The sequence below is a fragment of the Musca domestica genome, unplaced genomic scaffold, assembly GCF_030504385.1.
Source record: "Musca domestica strain aabys unplaced genomic scaffold, Musca_domestica.polishedcontigs.V.1.1 35, whole genome shotgun sequence".
In the NCBI taxonomy this organism is placed as follows: domain Eukaryota; kingdom Metazoa; phylum Arthropoda; class Insecta; order Diptera; family Muscidae; genus Musca; species Musca domestica.
Genome location: NW_026712315.1, coordinates 9,024,751 through 9,047,667, shown reverse-complemented (window position 1 = coordinate 9,047,667; position 22,917 = coordinate 9,024,751). Strand labels below are relative to the sequence as shown.

The 22,917-nt window shown below is 34.1% G+C and overlaps 1 protein-coding gene across 2 annotated transcripts in view; it reads right to left on the bottom strand.

The window, feature by feature from the left end:
* The window catches only part of LOC101893179 (filamin-C), a 154,416-nt gene extending 150,216 nt beyond the window's left edge, over window positions 1-4,200 (bottom strand). The window contains exon 1 of one of the 2 annotated variants that reach the window (XM_059125787.1): window positions 4,184-4,200. The gene's annotated coding sequence lies outside the window, so the exon portion shown is untranslated. The other variant, XM_011291857.3, reaches the window with a different exon arrangement.
* Between the last annotated feature and the right edge of the window lie 18,717 nt (window positions 4,201-22,917).

The following is a 22,917-nucleotide window of genomic DNA, read 5'->3' as shown; positions in this document are numbered from 1 at the left end:
GTGTCTCGTACCATCGCTCGTTATCGTGATACTGGTAGCGTAGCCCGACGTCAAGGAAGTGGACGGAAGAAAACAGCAACATCAACAGAAATGGTTCGAAAAGTTAAGAAGCGACTTGATCGAAACCCGCGTCGCAGTAGCCGAAAATGGCTCGTGTGCTGAAGATATCGCAATATTCCTTTCGGCAAATATTGAAACTGAGCTCGGAGTAAAGTCATTGAAATTCTAAAAAGTGCAAGCACTTACAGCGCAACAAAAAGGAAATAGACTCAAAAGAGCTAAAGAGTTGCTTCGCTTGGACGAAAGTGGTGAACTGCCGAGTTTGGGTTTCTCCGATGAGAAAACAGACGTTGTCCATTCGTTGCAAACAAACAAAATCAACGTATTTGCTTGCCAAAGAGGTCAGATGAAAATGTGCACCTTCGGTTGGCCACAAGAACTTAAGCGCCGGCCATGGTGATGGTGTGGGACGCCATAACAGCCGATGGTCGCTTTCCGTTCGTATTAATCGATTGTGGCATCAGAATAATGCCGAATATTATCGCGAAAATATTCTGGAGGGTGTATTAAAGCCTTGGACACGTAAACATTTTGGCCGCAGACCTTGGACATTCCAACAGGACTCAGCACGTGCCACCCAAGAATGGTTACAAAATGAGGTTCCTCACCATTAAAACCTCCGGATACCAATCCGTTCGACTATTGTGTCTAAAGTATTTTGGAAAGCAAGGTTGGCACTAAAAAATACCAAAATGTCGATCACCTCAAGCAAGCGCTTCGCCGGGAATGGGCCAAAAAACCGCAGAGCAGCATTCGGACAGCGCGTGACGGTTTGATTGGACGTTTGAAGGCTTAAACTTATTCTAACATTTGATGCTCTTTCCTACATTTTTTGACTTTGTTGTAGTATTTTAATTTCACCCTGTACATCCATAATCAGCATAAAATTCTAAGTTGATTTAACGATGTCCGTCTGTCTGTCTGTCTGTTGTCAGATTTTTCACGGCTTTGTCTAAATATTGGTATTTGTTTGGTATAATGGGTTCTAGTTCGTATAGTGTAAGTTCGTATAGTAAAGGTCCCCATTTCGGATTTCCGTTTGTAACATCCTTAAATATTCGTCGTAGACCCCATAAAGTATATATATTCATAATCAGCATAAAATTCTAAGTCGATTTAATGAAGTACGTCTGTCTGTCTGTCTGTCCGTTTGTCCGTCTGTCCGTCTGTCTCTCTGTCTGCCTGTCTGTCTGTCTGTCCGTCTGTCTGTTGAAATCACGATACAGCCCATTTTGACTGATTTATGCCACATTTTTTCACGGATTTGTCTGAAAATTGGTATTTGTAGGTCATAGCAAATCCCTGTGCGTGTGGCAAAACATTGCACGTTTTGGTATAGTCCCCATATAACGGTACCTCTCGATATTCGGTATTTTATTTTTTTTTTTCCCACATTTTTCACGAAGTTGTCTAAAAATTGGTATTTGTGGGTCATAATTGGTCCTAGTTCCTGTGGCGAACATTGCATGTATAGGTCCACGTTTTGATATAGTCCCCATATAACGGTACCTCCCAATATTCGGTATTTTGATGATTTTTGACACATTTTTTCAAGAATTTCTCTGAAAATTGGTATTTGTAGGTCATAATGGGTTCTAGCTCCTTTGGCGAAACATTGGTAGGTCCACGATTTGGTATAGCCCCCATATAACAGTACCCCCCGATATTCGGCATCTTAATGGTTTTGCCACATTTCTTCTAATGTTTCCTTTACCTTAAGGTGGAGGGTATTAAAAGTTTGGCCCGGCCGAACTTAATGTTTATACCCTACAACACTATGTGTTGGGGGTATTATAAGTTTGATTGGGCCAAAAATTATGTAACACCACGAAATATTGATTTCCCACATAGGAAAGTATATATGGATCTTCCTATCTCGCCGAGCTGAGTCGATCTAGCTATGTATGTCCGTCCGTCCGTCTGTCCATGTTAATTTGTAATCACTCTACAGGTCGCAATTATGGCCCGATCTTCACGAAATTTAGAATGGAGGTGGGGCTAGGGTCAGAATAGAAGCCTATTTCTTTTGGAGATGATCGCCAAATGTTTAGGGGTTGAAATAGACCAAATACTGAAAAAATTTCGGATTTTGCAGTAGCTATACAGGTCGCAATTATAGACCAATCAACGCGGAATTTCGCATGTAGCTACAGTTTAGGGCGGGGAAGAAGCCTACCAATTTGGGTGGTCATCGGATAATATTTAGCGGGTAAAATAGACCATATCTATTTTGTTGAAAAAATTCAAAATTTTTCATTAAACCGCGAATATTTTAAATCCCCGCGAAATCACAAAGCTATGACAAGGTTACTTCTGATCTTTACATTGATGTTAAGATCCAAAAAATCGAATATATAGCAAATATATGCGATATATATGTCTATCAAAGAAGATATGCTTGAAAGATCTCTTATAAGTCGAGAACGGCTGAACTGATTTCCACAGTTCTCATTAATTCAGAATGGCCTCTTGGCAGGAAAGGAAAAACGTCTAAAAACGCATAAAAATATCTCTCTAAAGATGAAAATATTGATTTTGTAATCATCATATTTTTTCCATTTTGTCATATTTTTGGCATATTTTCATTTTGAATTAAACATTTGGTAATATTTCTACAGCTAACAAAACTAAGTAGTTAGGATATCAGGATATCATATACAGATCGCATTTATGGCCCGATCTTTACGAAATTTTGCATGGGGATAAGATGAGGGTCAGAATAGAAGCCTACTCTTTTTGGAGATGATCGCCATAAATTTAGGGGTTGAAATGGACCAAAAACTGCAAAATTGTCAGGAGGTCGTAATTATCGCCCGATCCTCACGCACATTTGAATGGGGGTTACCGGATGGCCATCCAAAAATATTCAATGTGTAAAGGAGTTTGCCAACTTTTGTAGACAAAATACGACAATGTCCATTCCAGTGACTTTTTGGAGAATTCACAAATGCAGGAAAGGCGCACTTCTGACTATTTCGTTAACGCTGATTTCATTGAAGAATATAGTCAAATGTCTGCATCTCATATAGATGCGTTTCAGTCAAAAACCAATAATAAATGTTAATCTTTTGTCACTTCTGAGAGATTATATGTCTTTGGGAAATATTGGTTCCAGATCTAGGAAGACCATTTACGTGCAACATCTGCCAATATATTGGAAATGAGCAAATTAGTTTAAGTTGCTATTATTCGAAAATTAGAGAACGAAACCTGACGAAACCTGGTTTTCTTTTATTATTTGTCATAATATCTTGTGGAGTTCTTTCGAGTATCTCGCCTATATAAACTGTATCGTTTATTATAGTGTTGTAGGGTATTCAACGGTCAGCCCCGCTCGACTGTAGCCTTTGCTTACTTGTTTTTTACTTGTTTTTATTCTATTGCTCTCGAGCCACTGTCTTTTTGGGTAGATTAATTTGCTTTTCTGTTAATTAAACCTTGCCTCTCCTCCCAAACATGTCGTGATCAACCACAACAATACAAAATACAATGCAAATTTACTCGATGTTAAGTTGATGTTGTTGTTTCGGACAAATTCAATTTCATAACAGCCATTAAGGTCTAAATTTAGATTAAAGATTAGCTTTAATGCGAAAAAAGGTAACAACATAAAGTGAATAAAAACACCACAATTTAATATCGATCGTTGCCATTTGAGAACGAACGACCTTGATTGCTTCGCAGATTTGGATGAACTTTGTTTTCATTTGGCTGTGTTTCGTCGCTGGCATCGAGTTTTCGGCTTAACAATTATTTAAACAAACAACCAGATCCATTGCATTGGTCTAAAGACCCACTTAGTGACCGAAGAAAAAAAAGCAAATCTGGGATCATTATCTATTTTCACCATTAAGTGCTGAGTGTGTAACAGAAACGAGCTCCTAATTATGGCCAAACTGAGTTCTGGGGCATTCTTGCCATAGTTTTAACAATGCGCAGTTATGAGAGCGACCGAAAAAAAGAAACGATTCTCTTGTGTGTTTCCAACCAAAAACACTTTTCCTTGGCGACTAGAAAACGAAATTGAATTTTGTTACTATTTCCACTTTTCTAAAAACGAATCTTTTGCATTTGTTTGCTAGTACTTTTTTCGGTTTTGTTTTTCTTTATCTTTGAAATTTACACTTCACATGGTCATCACTTTACTGTGCCTTGCGTTTTATTACTATTTTTTTTATTTTTCTGTGGATTTCCTAGTTTGTTTTGATTATTTTTTTGTGTTATTTTTGGCCGTTTACATTCACACTCGGCCGTTTCACGCTTTATGGCTTACAACGTCTTAACTTGTTTACTTGTGTTCGTTAACTGATCTCCAGAGATTTTGTTTAGACATCAACAGCGCCATTCTCTTGCTCAAAAAAAGCTTTTACCAAGCCAAGCTTTACACATCTCTCACACACATCACCTTTGAAAAACACACACATCTCAGTTTATCTCTCTCGCTCATTCTCTTCCAGCCATTCTCATGATGTCATATTGGCAGCATTACCACCAGCATGGCTTATAGCTTGTTGTTAGCCATGCTTTGTTGTTGTTGGCGTTTTGCCTCATCCATTTGGTATGCGGCAAACAAGTCGTAATACAATTGAATCAATTGTTGTTGATTTTCTTCGTTTTGCTGGTTTGTTGTTGGCTTTTGTTTGTCTTCATCTTGGACTTTGTTTATATCGCCTCGTATCGACTTGTCTTGCCTTTTTGCCTTTGTTTTGTCGCGCCACTTTATTTACTCCATTCGCCATGTCGTCATAATTGTTTGTTTACTTGTTTTTGTTTGTCTCCCTTTTGGAAGGTATTCGTCTACGTTTAGTTCTAGGCGAATACTTTGAGATTGGAGACATATGGGTATTTCACCAATAAATGAGTTTGTTTGAAAATAAGTTACGAGTTGTATGGGCCGAATAAGCCATTGAACGCTTATGTAAATAAAATTTGTGCATTACCAGCAGATTCAAAAAAAAAAAAAAAAAACAAAAAAAAAAAACTATAATGGGTTATTCTTTTAAACATCATAAAGCAATATATTTATTTTATTTGACTCATTACCAAATAATGATTAACGTCGGCATAGTGTGTGAGCATTCGAAGGAAAATGAAGAAATAAAGTTAAAAAGCAGTAGGTCCGGCCGGGCCGAATTTGAATACCCTCCACCATTTGGAATGAATTTGGAAATAAAATCCTTAAAAATTCTGTTAAAATTTTAAAAATACCGAATATAGCCATTATATTGGTGTCTATAAGACGTGAACCTACATAGGCATTGTTTGTCACAGGTCATCACCATATTCAAATTCGAAACTTGTGGCATCCATTACGAACTTCAAATACGATATCTCAAACAATTTTGGTGGGTATTGTACCTGAACTCGTCAAAATACCGAATATAGGGAGGCCTATACGATTACCTGGACCTGCACAGACAATTTTCTTTCTTAGGTTGTAGTATTCATTTCGAACTTCAAATACCAAATTTGAAACAATTCGGTGAATAATGTCGCTAAAATCATCCAAATTCCAAATATTGGGAGGTACCGTTATATGGGGCCTATACGATTACCTGGACCTGCACAGACAATTTTCTTTCTTAGGTTGTAGTATTCATTTCGAACTTCAAATACCAAATTTGAAACAATTCGGTGAATAGTTTCGCTAAAATCATCAAAATACCGAATATTGGGAGTTACAGTTATATGGGGGCTATATGAAAATGTGTACCTACATGGCCCATTTACAAAATTAACCTGTCTACTGGAAAAATAAACATGTGTGCAAAATTTTAGCCTTCTATCTTAATTCGCACAGACATATGATCAGACAGACGGACATCGCTAAAGCGACTTAAGAATATATACGCTGATCAAGAATATATATACTTTGTTGGGTCTGACACGAGTATTTCCAGGAGTTACAAACGGAATGACAAAGTTAATATACCCTCCAGATTATGATGAAGGGTATAAAAAAAGTTAAAAAATATCAGCCGGATTTGCCGACTGATGTATACCCTCAGCCAATTTTTTAAATATATTTTGACATCTGTTATGATTTTTAAGTTTGCCGACCCTCTATGGATTAGGTTCCGAAGGAATGGAATAATATTGTAAATTTCGTATCGGGCCTAAATAGATTTGATAAAAAAAATTACGACGGGCCAGGATTGGTCTATATTGGTTACTTCCTTCACTTTATATGAGGTATGTGAACATTTTTAAAAAATACAGGGTGAGATGAAAATACTGCAACCAATTTAGCCACTAATCCGACAGCTTTTAAATTTATTACAGTGACAGCTCATTGTATTGTTTACAATCGTACAAAACCATTTTGGTGAGAATTTTCCAGAAAAAAAGTTATTCGTGATGGAATTTAAGCGTGATAGTGTGATTTCTTTGTATTTGGCTGGAAAACCACAAGTGGCTAACGTTAGGGCACTTCAGCATTTAAATGTAAATATATCTATTGTGTCTCGAAAATAGACTCAAAAGAGATAAAGAGTTGATAATTTAGAGATATTTAGATAATTTTCGACATCTGTGTTTGAGATTTTATGGTGACTTGGAAATGTGTGATGTTTTCTGTACGTAAAGTACTAAATGGTTCTAAATTTGGTATTGGGTGAGGAGATTTGGTTGGAATCATCAAATTAAGAGCTGGAATCACAAAATTTTATACCATGCTCACTGTTGGTGTCGGAGGTTTAGATATAGAGATGGATTTGGATATTTCAACTAAAATTGTACGAAAAGTACTAAATTGTACTATGTTTGGTATAGGGTGAAGGGATAACAGATAACATTCTGAAATTCGATATTTTAATAATTGTTGGTTTCTGAAATTGAGATTACGGGGTGGGCTTAGAAATGCATAATATAATTGATACTTATTTAGGATCACTGTTCGTGTTGGTGGAGCTGTGTATTGTTTGGATATGCGTACTAAATGTTACTACATTTGGTATTGGATGAGGGGATAGAGGTGGAATTCTGTAATTTAATATTGATTGGAAAAATTTGACAAACTGAACAAATTGTGAATTTAAATATCGACAATTTTAATATATATTTTTTTAAATAAAACATTTTTTCGTCATAACTATTTGACTTACCCATTCAGTTGAGCAGAAAAAATATTTAATTTATTTTTATGAATCATTTTTTTTATTATTTTCTTAAATTTCTTTGCCTTTTTATTAAGTATTCAAGTTAATACTTTTACATAATTTATTTCATAGAAATTACATGGTTTCCGTTTTAGTGTCATTTGAAATATCTTGGTTTTTGGTTTTCTTCTTTCGATTTTGGTATATACGTTTCAAGTTTTTTAATTTATTTTTTTTATTGGATGAGACTAGAATGTTATGTAGTTTTTTGTTATTTAATGAAAAAAAAAAAATTAAAACAAATATGAAATATTAAAATTGAAATAGGAAACAATGAGAAGGGATAATTGGAAAAATTTATGTTGTAAAGCATAAGAGTTTCAAGTACTTTTATTTTAATTAATTTTTTATGATTATTTAAAATGGAATAAATTTGTTATATAAGCAAAGCATTACTAAACATTATAATTTATATCTATAGATTTATTTTAACTAACTAATTACGTTGCTTTCATTATTTTTTTTTTTTTTTTTTTTTTTGGTATTTGACAAAATGTTGCATTTATCATGTCATTTAATGCGATATATTCCAAGTATCTTTTGGTACATCCCACAGCAATTGATATTTTTAGGTGCGTAATGATGGAATGCTTGAGAAAGGTCAAATAGAAAGGAAATTTTCATAAGAAATAGATTGTTAAAGATAAGTACATACTGCTGGACCAATATTTTCTGCGTAAAATTTGGTTAACTATATCTAGGAAAGGATAATGTCATTAAATACAGAAGTAAGCCTCCATCTAAAGAAAGCTTCCAAGAGTTATATCCTTGGATTTTTTTTTATATTAAGATAACCTTTCGTGTATCTTTTACCTATTGAAGCCCATATGCGTTATTTTATCTATACAGGGTGAGATGGAAAAACTGAAACCAACTTCAGACAGCTGTCATTTATAAGCCTCTCGTCCCACAGCTATTAAAATTATTCCAGTGTCAGCTCATTATATTGTTTACAAGAGCACAAAAGCATGTTGGGGAGAATTTTCCAGAAAAAGTTATTCGTGACGGAATTCTAGCGTGATAGTGTGATTTCTATATATTTGACTGGGAAACCACAAGTGGCTAGCGTTAGAGCACTCCAGCATTTAAATGTGAATAAATCTTTTGTGTATCGCACCATCGCTCGTTAACAGGTCGGGCGTCAAGGAAGTAGACGGAAGAAAACAGCAACATCAGCAGAAATGGTCCGAAAAGTAAAGAAGCGACTTGATCGAAACCCGCGTTGCAGTGGCCGAAAAATGGCTCGTGACCTGAACTTAACGCAATATTCCGTTCGGCAAATATTCGGCCGTTGTCGGCGGAAAATGTGCATTCGGCGGAAAATGTGCACCATCGGTTGCTCACCAGAACTCAAGCGCCAGCTATGGTGATTGCGATGGTATGAGCCGCCATAGCAGCCGATGTTCGCTCCCCGCTCGTATTAATCGACCGTGGCATCAGAATAAATGCCGACGATTATTGCAAAAATATTCTGGCCGCAGACCTTAGACATTCGAACAGGACTCAGCATCATCGCACTCAACACGCGCCACCCAAGAATGGCTACAAGATGGGGTTCCTCGCTTCATTTCCAGCGTACAATGGCTACCAAAATCTCCGGATACCAATCCGTTGGACTATTGTGTCTGGAGTATTTTGGAAAGCAAGGTTGGCACTAAAAAATACCAAAATGTCCATCAACTCAAGCAACTGTTTCACCGGGAATGGGCCAAAATACCGCAGAACAACACTCGGCAGTGTGTGACGGTTTCTTTGGCCGTTTGAAGGCCATTATTCGTGCCAAAGGTGACCAATTCGAACCAATTCAGATACCAACCCGTTGGAATATTGTGTCTGAGTATTTTGGAAATCCAGGTTGGCTCTAAAAAATACCAAAATGTCGATCGCCTCAAGCAAGCGCTTCGCCGGGAATGGTTCAAAATACAGCAAAGCAACATTCGGGCAGCGTGTGACGGTTTCATTGGCCGTTTGAAGGCCATAATTCGTGCCAAAGTTGACCAGATCGAACAATTCTAAACCTATTCTAAAATTTGATGCTATTTCCGACATTTTTTGCTTTCAAAAAAATTAAAAAAAAATTAAAAACTATGGCGTTTGACTTTGTTGCAGTTTATTTTTTATCTCACCCTGTATAAGATGTTTACTTTACGGACATATAGACATAAAGCATGTAATATTTCGATTTGAAATTTTGTTAATATTCCTCTCCTCTCTTTTTTTGCTGTTGGATATACCATAGTCGGTGAAATCCGACCCTCGCTTTTCCCATTGTTTTTATTTTTTATTTTATAATTATTAAGTACATAATTATTTTTATTGTAAATATTCAAATAACCATTCCTTGTGTACATATTACATTGAAACCCCTTTTGCTAACGAATATTTTATTTTTTGCCTCCCAAAAAAAGGGGGGGAATAAATGAATTGGAATTAAAAAAAAATTAAATAACAAAATGCAAATACTTGCATGTGTTCATAATGGAAACAAATGTAAATATATTTCAGTGTATTTTTTATTATTATTAATTTTAATTATTTAATTATAATATTTATAGAATTACATAAATTTAACAAATATTATGCGACGTTTGTTTTATTTTTAATGCATGTGGGTGTATGTATGTATGTATGTGATATTATATCAAAATTCTGATGTCGTTTTTATACACATTACAATTTTTTTAACATAATAAAATCTAAGATTTCCATAATTTGTGTTTATGCTAAACAAAATAATCGTTTATTTAGAATTAAAATTTATTAAATATTTATGTATTACTTGGATTTTCAATTATATTTTAGTTTCGCTAATAAAAATGTTTTAATATTCATGGAATTTATTTGACTAGTTTGTTTTCTTCATTGAATTTGTTGTTTTTGTTTTTTTATTTTCTATTGTAAATTTATGAATTTTTTTATTCGTTTTATTTTTCTTTGGATGAAACTCTCTTTTTTATGTTTTTTTCATTTCTTACAAATGCACCAAATTTTGAATTATTGTTTATGTAATTTACAAGGTTAATTTTTATTGTTGTCGTGTAAACTTATTAAACCGAGGAGTATGCATCAATGAAGGATCATTATATAAGAAAATTTTTACAAAATTTACAATTTTATGGTAAATTTTGACCAAGAGCAAGGGAAAATAAAAATTGATGCTTAAAAATTTTTGTAGAAAATTTTAATGTCTAAAAATAGTATCTTCCAGTTAAAGAAATTAAAGACGAAAAGGACGTAGTCACAAGTTAAAAAGTATCAGGTGGCTCTGCCGCAAGATGTATAACCTCAGTCAATGTCCGACCATTTAAATAAAATTTGGATTTGACATTGTTCAAAGTCTTGGCCGTTTATGAAGTCAACATTTTTTTTTGAAAATTTTATTAAAGGTCGCGAGAAAATCAAAATAAAAATTAAGATATTTTTGTAGAAAATTTTCAAGTAGAAAAATCTTGTGACACTTATCTTCCAGTTCAAGAAATTGAAGAGGACAAGAGGAGAGGTGAATAATTGTTAATTAAATTTTTAAATTTTTGTGGGGTAATTAATTAAAGAAGTGGGCCGATATATTCGATATTCACATCAGAATCAGTTTGAATAGAATCGCTCATAAATTATAAGAGACATAAGTATTAACCAGTAAAGAAAGTCTTAAAGTCGGGCGGGGCCGACTATATGCTGCGCTACACCATTTTGCTAATTTAGTAGAGCTTCGCATAACAATTAAAAGTTTCTATGGGAGAATTCAATCATACACGCTATGATTCAAATTGTAATTTAAAGTTCAAAGGACTAAACATGCCGAAGCATTAGTATCTTTTAAATTCGGACTTGTATTGCCCATTTGGCGCACAATTAATTTGAAAGCGGATAAACATATATATGGGAGCTATATCCAAATCTGAACCGGTCTCGATAAAATTTGGCAAGGATATTTCTGAGCTATATTTGATATATTTCCTTGAGTATCGTTGTTACAGAGTGCATATTACGGTTGTGGATAATAAATATAACAAATCGGATGAACAATATATATGGGAGCTATAGCTATATCTGAACCGATCTTCAAAAAAAATTTGGCATACTAGCTTTTAGACACAATTCGGTCATAAGTGCCAAAATTTATCCCATTTGGACAAATATTAGACGTTTGGTGCACAAAAAAAGGTAAATCGGACGAAGTTATATATGGGAGATATATTGAAATCCCAACCGATCTCGATAATTTGGCAAAGGTATTACTGAGTTATATTTGATTTATTTCCCCAAATATTGTTGTTACTGCGAAGAACAAAAGTAACAAATCAAATAAACAAAATATATGGGAGCTATAGCTATATCTGAACCGATTTCGATCAAATTTGGCATACTTATTTTCAGGCCTAATATGGATGTATATGCAAAATTCCATATTATTCGGGCTGATATTACACGTTTGGTGCACAATAAAAAGCAAATCGGACGAGGATATATATGGGAGCTATATCTAAATTTTGACCGATAATTTTCAATTTCAATAGGATTTGTCCTTGGGGCAAACAAATGATTTGTGCAAAATTTCATCTGGATCGGGTAATAAATGCGAACTGTACTTTGTTCACAAAAATACATGGACAGACGGACGGACGGACATGCATAAATCGACTTAGAATGTGATTCTATGCAGATCATCAAAAGGAACTATGGGTCGAATCTGGTTTCCTTTTGCCTGTTACAAACATATGCACAAAGACATAATACCCTGACCACCTTGTGGTGTAGGGTATAAAAATTGGACAAAGTGCCTTTTGCTGACAAAAATGCATTGGAAATATCACAGAAAAATGTTATTCCGGGATGAAATTTGGTACTTACCACCGAATTAAGTCTAAAATCTAGTATGTTAAATTTGGTGAAGATCGGTTCAGAAATAGCTATAGCTCCCATATATATTGTTCATCCGATTTGTTATATTCGTTACTCACAGCCGTAATTTGCACTCCGTAACAACGATTTTCAGGGAAATATATGAAATACAGCTCAGATATATCTTTGCCAAATTTTATCAAGATCGGTTCAGATTTGGATATAGCTCCCATATACATATATCAAATGGGCAATACAAATCCGAATTTAAAAGATAAAAATGCTTCGTTATATTTAGCCTTTTGAACTTTAAATAAAAATCATAGCGTGTATGATTGGAGAATTCAAAAAAAAATTAATTTTTATATGGAGCTCTACTAAATTAGCAAAGTGATATAGGGTATCATAAAGTCGGCCCGCCCGAAATTATTTTACTGGTTATATTTAATTTTATGTCTTAGAGGAAGAATACTAAATAAAAGGTTATTAAATATTTATTCGAAAACAACATTTCCCCAGATTTAATAAGTTTAGACTCACAATGTTTTTTTCAGTTTCAATAAACTTATTTTCTCAAATTTGTTTTTCGTCCTAATTTTAAAACTATTATTATTATTTATAGACAAAAAAATTTTTTAGTTTTAATTAATTTTTTCATTTTCTTTTAATTGGTCTTTTCTCATATATATAGAGCATTTTTACCCTTGTATCTAAGTTTTTTCTCTTTGTTTTCAAATTTGTTCTATTTTTCTATAATTTGTTTTTTTTTTTTCTCTTCAATTTGTAAGTCACATTTATTTATTTTAATTATTTTCGTAACTAGATTTTTTTTTCTGTGGATTCTATTTGTGTTTTTTTTTTATTTTTTGTAATTTCATGTTTTGTTTTAGAATTAGTTCATCTTTTTTGTTTTTTTTTTTTTTACTTATTTGGCAGTTCTTTCTTCTTAAACTAATTGTTTTTTATATATATTTTTTTTTTATTATTTTTCTTGGTTTATTTCAAATATTAAATATTTTCTTATTTGTGTTTTTAAAGTAAATCGTTTCCTCTATACATATACATTTAATGAACTATGTATATATATTTTTTAATCTCTCTTTTAATTTTAAACTCTTTTTAATGTTAATTTATAATCTATGTTGAATGACTGTGAAATTGTTCGATTGAATGATGCTACCAAATTTGTTATGATGAGATTGTGCGGTAATGTAAAGAAGTGAAAATTAAATAAAGAAAAATATTTTTTTAATATTAAAATTAATAAAATACTATAAAAAAGCAGCAATAAATTGATTTAATATATGTCAACATTTTGCAATTCACGAGATTAAATTAAATTTCACAGTAGCCTTGGTACCCTTGACAACCAAATTGAAATAAATGCATTAATCAATTGTTGTTCCTCTCAAAAAATTCTATATTTGATAATACGCGCTCTTACTGATCTAACAGAAATCTCTTTGTGATTAGGGCTCTTCATTCGCGCCACTCAAGAATGGTTACAAAACGAGGTTCCTTGCTTCATTTCCAGCGCACAATGGCCACCAAAATCTCCGGATACCAATCCGTTGGACTATTGTGTCTGGAGTATTTTGGATGGCATTCGGGCAGCGTGTGACGGTTTCATTGGCCGTTTGAAGGCCATAATTAGTGCCAAAGGTATATAAACTTATTCTAACATTTGATCTTATTTCCTGCTTTCATTCAATAAAATTTATTAAAAAAATGTGAAAAGTATGGCGTTTGACTTTACTGATTTTTTTTATCTCACCCTGTATGACCACGTTTTGGCTTAACTCTTATACGAATGTATCTCATGATATCAGCTATTTCCGGGATCTTGTTTTGGTCTTTATTTGGCATCTTTGTTTCTAAGGGGTAGAAAACCTCTTCGCATTGAATTTTCATTGTTTCGGAGTAGCACCTATATCAAGGCTCCACCTGATTTTCCCTGTTTCGAGGGTCCTGGTCACATTCTCCAATCGTTAGTCTAAAAATTTTGTGGGCTTCTGTACGGAAGAGAATCATATTACAGAAAAATTTCAACATAGGTGTTTTGTATGGTCGCCACATAAGACTAAAAATACAGGTCAGCAACGCGGGCCGGACCAGCTTGTTTCTAATATAATAAACTGTAAACTCCCCATCTTCTTTCAACATCAATTGAGTGTGGAGCACACAACAGACCTATACTGGCTTAAGTGTATGTCCACCAGGACATATGGCGATTTTTTCACCCCCTTTTTCAACCGAATCTAACCAAGTTTGGACCTTATTGTGCGCACCAGCCACATAGAAGGACGGACGTATCCAGAACAGCTCCAAATGTCCTGAAACGAATTTGGCCCAAAGAGACCTGTGTTGATTTCAGATAATATTTTTTGTCAAATTCCAATGATTGTGGATTTAAACTTGCAATATGTAAATGCCGTAGTGTCCGATAGCCAAGATCGTCATCTTTCTGTGTATATTCTATTGCACCTGTCTTCCAAATTGTATTCGGTACTTTTGTTGTCTTACCCATTAATGAAAAATTAGCTGTAATTAGAAATTTGTAGGCAGATTCACTTCCTAGTTAGGTATAGTTTCCACAAAGGGAACCGTAATTGTTTTGGTTATTTTAAGGTTAGCCGATTTGGTCATAAATTAAAATTAATCAAACACTATGTGTTGAGGTATTATAAGTTTGATTGGGACAAAAATTATGTAACACCTCGAAATATTGGTTTCCCACATAGGAAAGTATATATGAATCTTCCTATCTCGATGAGCTGAGTCGATCTAGTTGTGTTTGTCCGTCTGTCCATGTTAATTTGTAATCACTCTACAGACCGCAATTATGGCCCGATCTGCACGAAATTTAGAATTAAGGTGTGGTTAGGGGCCAGAATAGAAGCATATTGTATTTATAAATATTATGCATATAATATTTAGGGGTTGAAATGGACCAAAAACTGAAAAAATGCTTGATATTGCAATTGCTCCAAAGGTCACAATTATAGACCAATATACAAATTAGCATGGAGCTAGAGCTTAGGGCTGGTCAGAAGCCTTTTAATTTTGATGGTCATCGGGTCATATTTAGTGGGTGAAATTTAGAATGAAAGTGGGGTTAGGGCCAGAATAGAAGCATATTGCTTTTGGAGATGATCGCATAGTATTTAGGGGTTGAAATGGACCAAAAATTGAAAAATTTCCTGATATTGCAATTGCTCCACAGGTCACAATTATAAACCAATATACAAATTAGTATGTAGCTAGAGCTTAGGGCTGGTCAGCAGCCTTTTAATATTGATGGTCATCGGGTTATATTTAGTGGGCGAAATAACATTTTTGTTAAATAAAAGTCAATTTTTTCATTAAACCGCGAATATTTTTAATCCCGGCAAATAGACGAAAAGATCAATTCTGACCGTTACATAGATGCCGATAGTAAATATATCGGATATATACAATGTGTACATACAAAGGAAGGGGATGTTAGCTAGAATGCTTATATTTCAAGAATGGCTTGACCGATATTGAAAAATTTTTTAAATTAAGAATGACCTCTTTGCAAAAAAGTATAAAATCTAAAAAAATCGCATAAAAGATGCCAATAATGATGTTAATATAGATTTTGTGGTATTTTGTGACATTTTTTCACATTTTTTATCGCATACGATTTTTTTAATTTGACTTATAATATTGAAATGTATATTTTGTAATATTTTTTCACCTTACAACACAGGTTGAGGTTATTATATACAGTCGGCCTATTATTTTTAAAGATGTCCGCAATATATTAAAATGGACCAACAACTAGAAATGTTCCTGATTTTGCAGCTGTTATAAAGGTCACGAAATCTCGCATGAAGTTAGAGTTTAGAGCAGCGGGATGAATGGATCACTACTTTGTGTGAAAAAATACCAACATTGCTTACAGGCTATATCCGAAATACACAAAAGACGAACTCCTGGTTTTTTGATGCTGATTTCGTTGACGAATATAGACAAATATCGTAGACAAGCAAATCATATAGATGAGTTTAAATTTGGAGATAAAGAGGGACCTCTTGCTCTTGGAGGTGATCGCAAAATATTTACGGGTTCAAATGAACCAAAAACAGGAAAAATGTGCTGATCACACAATTGAAGCCAATCGACACGCCTGAGAAGAGAGTTATGGACAGGAAAGAATTCTAGCATTTTGGTTGACCATTGGATTACATTGAGCTGTAAAATGGACCACAACAACTAGCAGCACGACAAATGTCCCTGATCAAAATGCTAAGGGTAATATCTGGGCAGTGTTCTCTGATACAATTTCATAAGCGAAGTCTTCCAAAGTGGATTTGGACATATGGGAGCCTTTAACATTTTGTAGTGTTGTAGGTTATCACAAGGCCGGCTCTGCACGGCCATGGCCTTCGCTTAGCCTTCGTTTTTTAATTATTTTGAGGTTATCCAATTTGGTCATAAGTCAAAATTAATAAAAAGTTTGGATTTTGTCTTGAGTATCATTTAAAAAAAAAAAATTGACCAAGAAATCGACTCGGAATCATTGTGTACTGTCAAAAATTAACAAGGCAAAGCTCAAAAGTTAAAATTCAGCCGAGCCTGGCTGTGGGATTTGGACCGTGGACCTTGGTGTGCAGCCAACTAGAAGTTGCCCTCTCTACGTTCAGAGCCATTAACCCGTCTTCCTAAAGCAGCACTAAACCAAGTGTATGCATTGGAAGCAATGTAGTTGTTGTGGGCAAAAATCATCACTACAAAAACAAACTTTGCTGTGAAAAAGATCTGCTAATAGAACTTGAATCGAACTTGGAGAGTTTCTAGTTTTTAATTCGCATTTGCTTATTCGCAATAAGTTCAAAATATATACTACTTTCCAGAGAACGGCCCTTGTAAGCCATCATCGACACCAAATATGCCTGATGAGCCGCTTAACCAACGGCGAAACGCGTCGCATAGTGGTGGGTGTGTGATAGTGTCTATCTGGCTTTCCTTTTCACAGCAAATTTCAGATCATTAAGCTCGTCTCGAAAGAGAAACAAACACAAAAATTATTTATATTAAGGCATTTTTCTCAATCCAAATAAAAAAAACTGTTTCCAAGTTAGATAAAGTGGCAAGATTTTTAATTGCAACGTCTAATTTAATCTTCAACTAATTATTGATGGGTATGTAAAAATCAAACCTGATATATTACTTGAATAATGTTTTCTATGTGATTTTGGCAGTGGAGAAATGATGATTTCAAATTGTTATTATTTTTTTTAATTTTCGTACTTACAAATTATAATTAAAATTAATTATCCATATATTGTTTGTTTATTTCATGATATTTTGTTTTGCTATTTACATTATTCGTTTTACAATGCATTTGCCGTGGGGGAGGGTGTTGGTGAAGGGTAATGGGGGATTTTATAAAATGTTCGCAATTATTCGCCATTATTGTAGACACTAAAATTAAATAATATTTTATTTAATTTGTTTTTAGTTTTTTCAGTTTCCATCAATTGTTTATGAGTTAAATTTTTATGTACGATTTTTTGTTGTTATTGTATTTACACAAATGAAACGATTTTATCATCTCGTCTTCTTTTATCAATCCTTGGCTGATGTGTTTCGTAATTGTTTTCTTTATAGGGAAGAATATTTGGCTGCCAGATCCACGTGCCGATCTTTGCGATAATACCGGGCGGTTGATGATAAAATAGCATGGCGACCTCTGCTGCCGCTATTCGATTGATACAATTTGCCAAGATATTTGACATTTTCATGATAATGTTGATGGCGATGATGACGGTGACTGTGACGCCGATGGTCATCATCGCCATCATTAACATTCATAATCACATCGAAGCCGTCGTCTTCGTCGCCTTCGCCATTGTTGTGGATTCTTTTCGATGATGTCGTAGGTGTTTGGGTGGCCATATTTGAGAATCGTCTGTACGAATTCAACTCTGAACGATGTGCCGGAGGTGATGCAACCTCATCGATTAAAGCTCGTCTGTTGTTGTTGTCTGTTGCAGTTGCTGCTCCTAAATGGTGTTTTTTATTCGATTTGGATAATTTTGTGTTTTGTTTGTTGATTTGTTTCAAAATTCACATGATTTGGTTTTGCGGGTTGGAGTTTATTTGATTGGATGCGAGTTTAATTTGTTTTTGTTGTTTTTTTTTATTGGCGATTTTGTTTAGTATTTAGCATTTTTGGTTTTGTTTAGTTTTCGAAATTAATGAGGCAAACGATGAAAAAATTGTACAAGTTATTATATGATTACTGGGTGATAGAGCAAGAGAGTTTAATTACAATTTTCTATAAAATTTTTGCAAAAAAAAAAAATGTTCTAGGGTAAAAAATATTTGGTTGTCTTTGTCGGTTTCTATGTATGAGATTTTTGGTTTTCGTAAAAAAAACACAGACATTGATTTTTATGCTTATATACACACTTAACAATTAAGAATTATAAATAGATAATTGAAAGAAAAGAACAAATAATTGAAATTCGTTCATTTGATTTTACACACAAAAACATAATTTTCTCTTTCTTGAATAGTTTTTTTTTATGATTATTTTATTTAAATACAAAAAATTATCAAATCAATCTTTTGGCATTACAATCCGATTTTGAAAATGAAATTGAAAAAAAGAAATCTAGCAAAAAGAAGACATTCAAACATTGATTGGTGGTATACAACCTTTGACCAATAAGCAAACATTTAATGAGAATATATTTTTACTAGACATATCTATTTGAAAATGTTAATGGTTTAAAAATTAAATGTATGAAAATTGTATTGAATGAAAACAATGCACAAGATAATAAAATAAAATTGGTATGCCATGAGGAAGAATGAAGTGAAGTTTTGTTGTAATCAGGAAGTGAACAGAAGAAAACAGCAACATCAGCAGAAATGGTTCGAAAAGTAAAGAAGCGACTTGATCGAAACCCGCGTCGCAGTGGCCGAAAAATGGCTCGTGAGCTGAACATATTGCAATATTCCATTCGGAATATACCGAAAAATGAGCTAAAATTCCAAAATTGCAAGAACTTACGCCGCAACAGAAAGAAAATAGACTCAAAAAAGCTAAAGAGTTGCTTCGCTTGGCCAAAAGTGGTGAACAGCCGAGTTCGGTTTTCTCCAAAGAGAAAACATTCGTTGTCCAGCAGTTTGTATACAAACAAAATGATCGTGTTAATTTGCCAAAGAGGTCAGTTGAAAATGTGCACCTTCGGTTGGCCACCAGAACTCAAGAGACGAAATGTTTGCGTGCCCAAGGCGTCCATCGGCCACGCAAACATGGTGATGATTTGGGCCGATGGTCGCTCTCTGCTCGTATTAATCGACCCTGGCATCAGAACAAATGCCAAATATTATCGCGAAAATATTCTGGAGGGTATATTAAAGCATTGGTATTGGGCACGCAAATATTTTGGCCGCAGACTTTGGACATTCCAACAGGACTCAGCACCATCGCACTCAGCACGTGCCACCAAAAAATGAGATTCCTCGCTTGATTTCCAGCGCACAACGGTCACCAAAATCTCCGGATACCAATTCATTGGACCATTGTGTCTGGAGTATTTTGGAAAGCACGGTTGGCACTAAAAAGTAATAAAGTGTCGATCACCTCAAGCAAGCGCCTCGCCGGGAATGGGTCAAAATACCGCAGAGCAACATTCGGGCAGTGTTTGATGGTGGCATTGGCCGTTTGAAGGCCATAATTTGTGCCAAAGGTGACCAATTCGAACAAATCTAAACTTATTCTAAAATTTAATATTTTTTTCTTTCTTTCAAAAAAAAAAGTTTAAAAAACAATAAGAATTGACTTTGCGTTTGACTATGTTACTGTTTTCTTATCTCACCCTGTGTATACTTGATTGGGTCTAAAATGATTATTTCGAAGAGTTACAAACGGAATATCGAACTTAATATACCCTCCATAATGTGTTTGGTACAGGGTATAATTAATGGCTGTTAATCTGGAGGTCGTTCAAAAAACTAATTTTGAAAATAAAATTCTTAAAAACCGAATATAGCCGTTATATTGGTATATATGCGACGTGGACCCACTTAGGCATTATTTGTCTAAATTCATTACCATATTCAAATTCAAAACTTGAAATAAACGAAACTTGATGAAATAATGTTGCTAAAATAATCAAAATATCGTATATAGGGAGGTACCGCTATATCGGAGCTGTGCGAAGACCTGCACCGGCATAGACAATTTTCTGTCATAGGCTTTAGCATTCATTACGAAGTTCAAATACGACATCTCAAACAATTTCGGTGGGTACGTGGACCTGTACTATCCCTTTGGAACTTCAAATATCAAATTTGAAACAATTCCGGTGAATAATGTTGCTAAAATCATCAAAATACCGAATATCGGGAGGTGCTGTTATATAGGGGCTATTTGAAGACGTTGACCTACATGGCATAGTTACGAACTTAACCTGCCTATTGGAAAAATAAACATGTGTGCAAGATGTTAGCCTTCTATCTCAATTCGTTCGAAAGATAGCGTGATTACAATAGACAGACGGTCATTGCTAAATTGAATTAGAATTTTACACTGATCAAGAATATATACTTTGTTGGGTCTGACATGAGTATTTCGAGGAGTTACAAACGGAATGACAAAGTTAATATAACCTCTATGGTACGGTGGAGGGTATAAAAATTATAAATGTATGCTAAGTCTCCCTACACCCACAGTATCTTACGAGTTTTAATGCATGCCATAGTTCTACCCACGCCAGTTTTGAAAATGCATACATTTTTGCAATTAAAAAATCTATTATGTCCGAACTTGCAATTGATTTTTTTATACCCTACAACACTTTGTGTTGGGGGTATTATAAGTTTGATTGGGCCAAAAATTATGTAACACCACGAAATATTGATTTCCCACATAGGAAAGTATATATGGATCCTCCTATCTCGCCGAGCTGAGTCGATCTAGCTATGTATGTCCGTCCGTCCGTCTGTCCGTCTGTCCATGTAAATTTGTAATCACTCTACAGGTCGCAATTATTTAAAATGTAGGTGGGGTTAGGGTCAGAATAGAGCCCTATTTCTTTTGAAGATGATCGCATAGTATTTAGGGGTTAAAATGGACCAAAAACTGATAAAAATCCTGATTTTGCAGTTGCTTGTTATAGACCAATCGGCTAGAGCTTAGGGCTGGACAGGAGCTTTCCAATTTTGATGGTCATCGGGTAATATTTAGTGGTTGAAATAGGCCATAGCATTTGTGATAAATAAAAGTCAAATTTTCCATTAAACCGCGAATTTTTTAATGCCTGCGCAGTCCCAAATAGACGAAAAGGTCATTTCTGACCGTTACGTAGATGCCGATAGTAAAAATATCGGATATATATAGCGAAATATATACAATGTATATATACAAAGGAAGGGGATGTTAGCTTATATCTCCAGAATGGCTGGAGCGATTTTGAAAAATTTTGTCAATTCAGAATGCCCCTTTTGGCACAAAGGAATAAACTCTAAAAAAATCACATAAAATGATGCCAATAATGATGTCAAAATATATTTTGTAGTATTTTGTGACATTTTTTTATTTTTTCATATTTTTTATATCATGCGATTTTTTCAATTTGACTTATAATATTGAAGTGTATATTTTGTAATATTTTTTCAATTTACAACACAGGTTGGGGTTATTATTTATCGTTCGATCATCACGAATTTTTTCACAAAGGTAGGGTTAGACGTTATGATGTCCGCAATATATTTAGGGGTTGAAATGGACCAGCAACTCAAAATGTTCCTGATTTTGAAGCCTTTATAAAGGTCACAAATAGAAACAAAAGGACACGAAATTTCGCATGAAGATAGAATTTAAGACAGCGGCTAAAATGGACCACTACTTTTGTGTGCAAAAATACCAACATTTCTTACAGGCGATATCCGAAATACACAATAGGCGAACTTCTGTTTTTTTGTGCTAATTTCGTTGACGAATATAGCCAAATATCGTAGACAAGCAAATCATATAGATGAGTTTAAATTTGAAGACACAGATGGGCATTTTGCTTTCGGAGATGATCGCAAAATATTTAGGGGTTCAAATGAACCAAAAACAGAAAAAAATTCCTGATCACACAATTGCAGCCAATCGATACGCCTGAGAAGATAGTTAAGCACAGGGAAGAATTCTAGCATTTTGGATGACCATTGGATTATATTTAGCCGTAAAATGGACCACAAAAACTAACAGCACGATGGAGTGCAAAAATAATGGGAAAATGTCCCCGGTCAAAATGCTGAGGGTAATATCTGCGCAGTGCTCCGTGACATAATTTCAAAAGCGAAATCTTCCAAAATGGATTTGGACATGAGGGGGCTTTTAACATATTGTAGTGTTGTAGGGTATCACATGGTCGGCCCCGCACGACTATAGCCTTTGCTTACTTGTTTTTTTTTTTTTTTTTTTTTTTTTTTAATTGATAACCCTCACTTCCTTACTGGCATACCAAAATCTAAAAGAAAACACCAAAATTAGTTTAAGAAAAATATTTCCATACAATTCTACAAAGTAAACAATAAACTAAACGAAATATTTAAAAAAAAAAAAACTAACATTGCCACAATTTTTCTTTCATTTACAAACAAGTCAACATTATTTTTTTTTCGATTTTTTTCTGTTTTGATTCTTAGCAGAGAAAGATAGATAATTTGATAATTTAACACTTAACAATAAACAAAGTTGAATGGGCGAATAACAATTTGAAATAATTATGAATTTGTTTTTCGTTTTTGTTTTTTTTTGGTTTTGCTTGTTTCAATTATAATTTTATTGCTGATGATCTGAAGATAGATATGGAGTACATCAAAA